Genomic DNA, 2,372 nt, shown 5'->3' with positions numbered 1-2,372 from the left:
TTATCAAAAAAGTACAGTGATTTCTTCACCTTTTGGTTGACGTGAAATGTACCCCTAATTATAGAATGACTCATAAGTTGTCATAAGAACTCATCTAGCAACATTAGATACTTATGATACCAATTTTGGTTATAATGTCAGAGAAGTCACCATTATGATCCATTTTCTGGCATAGACATCTTTGTCTTATAGTGTTGATGTTGCAAAATAATAGTCTACAAAAGCATGACATTACTTGACACTATGTCCACCAAAGATTTTAGAAATCCAAGAGTAACTTAAGAAAATAAAATATCAGTGGTTGACATGCTGTGTTAACAAAGATTTTATTGAAGTAGAATAGAAAAGTTACATTTGCTGCGTTCTCATTACAAGTTTGTCTGCTTCCATCCTCTACCGTCTGAAGGTTAGCGTTAGCAACGTAGCAAGTGGCTTGCGTCACGTTCTGCAAGCCCCTGTTCCACAGCTGATTGAACTTTGACCCCTTTCTTTCTGTCACTCAACCACATCCAACATAAAGATGCAAACAAAGAAGTAACAATGCATTGGTTAGCAATATGTTTGCATTGTGTTGATTTAATAGGCTTCTTCCAACATTATTATTTTCCATAATTCAGCCTAGTCCATTGTGCACAATTACAGGTTGAATGAGGGCAGAATATTTTCCACCTATCCATTGAAGCTGATATTTGGTATTAGATATTATTATATTATATTATATATATATATATGTATATATATATATTATGGTGGCCCCTTGCTAGTAGGCCCACTCCAGGTCGAGGGGGAGGTTCTGCCTCAGGTGGAGGAGTTTAAGTATCTCGGGATCTTGTTCACGAGTGAGGGTAGGATGGAGCAGGAGACTGACAAGCAGATTGGGGCGGCGTCAGCAGTGATGCAGGCGCTCAACCGGTCCATTGTGGTGAAGAGGGAGCTTAGCCAGAAAGCGAAGCTCTCGATTTACCGGTCGATCTACGTTCCAACCCTCACCTATGGTCATGAGCTCTGGGTAGTGACCGAAAGAACGAGATCATGAGTACAAGTGGCCGAAATGAGTTTCCTCTGCAGGGTGGCTGGGCTCAGCCTTAGAGATAGGGTGAGGAGCTCAGACATCCGGGAGGGACTCGGAGTAGAGCCACTGCTCCTCCACATCGAGAGGAGCCAGTTGAGGTGGTTCGGTCATCTAGTAAGGATGCCTTCCGGACGCCTCCCTTGGGAGGTGTTTGGGGCATGTCCAACTGGGAGGAGACCTCGGGGCCGCCCCAGGACACGCTGGAGGGATTACATCACCCAGCTGGCCTGGGAACGCCTCGGGATTCCCTCGGAAGAGCTGACAGAAGTGGCTGGGGAAAGGACTGTCTGGGCTTCTTTGCTGAGGCTGCTGCCCCCGCGACCCAGACCCGGATAAACGGAGGACGACGAGTACGAGTACGAGTACGATTATATTATATTATATTATATTATATTACAGTAGGCTATATAAACAATGCACTGCATTTACTTTGACCCACAGATGAGTCAGGGGAAGTCAGGGAAGAGGAGGAAGATGATTCACAGCAAGGGGCAGCAGGTTGAGTATACAGTAACTTTTTTTTCAAAATTTTCTCCCGGGGGACCATGCCCCTGGACCCCCCTAGTTAGACCACGCTTAAGCCCTGGATGTCTACAATGTCTGGCACTGCCTCTGACTGCCAGTCAGCTCTCTGTTGTGAATTTACCTGTTCGGCTGCCTATGATTTCTTGCACTGTGGATTACCTTACAGCATGGCTGCACATTCTGCCTTTGTGTGTCCGCTACAGAATCCACTCATCATCACCGCTGGTTCCTCAATAGTTATGACCTACCTACAGTCAGCTCCTCACAAATGTGTTGGCTTCCCTTGTGTGTTCCCCTTGTATCGAACCCTCTGCTCATCTGATGCCACTTCCTGTCCGTTTCCTAACTGTACCGCTGCACACCTCTGAACTGTTTGCTGTTTGTGGGCATTCAGCGGACGCCAGTGACTCACCAGCTCTCTGTTCCAGCGTGCAGAGTATTGGACTGAACCTGTGCCCCTTAAATGCAGAGAATTCTCTGAATCTTTTGATGATATTATAGACTGTTGAGGGTGAAATCCCTAAATTCTTTGTAATTGTACATTGAGAATAGTTGTTCTCAAACTGTTTGCCCAAAAAGTGACCATCCTTGCTTGTGAACACCTGAGCCTTTTAAAGATGCCCCCTGGTACAACAGGTGTTTTTTGAGCATTCAACAACTTCCCCAGTCTTTTGTTGCCCCTCTCCCAACTTTTTTGGAACGTGTTGCAGGCATCAAAATCAGAATAAGTGTGTATTTTACAAAAAACCAATACGTTTATCATTTTGAACATTAA

Source organism: Epinephelus moara, chromosome 24 (assembly GCF_006386435.1).
Source record: "Epinephelus moara isolate mb chromosome 24, YSFRI_EMoa_1.0, whole genome shotgun sequence".
Classification (NCBI taxonomy): domain Eukaryota; kingdom Metazoa; phylum Chordata; class Actinopteri; order Perciformes; family Serranidae; genus Epinephelus; species Epinephelus moara.
Note: the sequence above shows the minus strand (reverse complement) of the source record.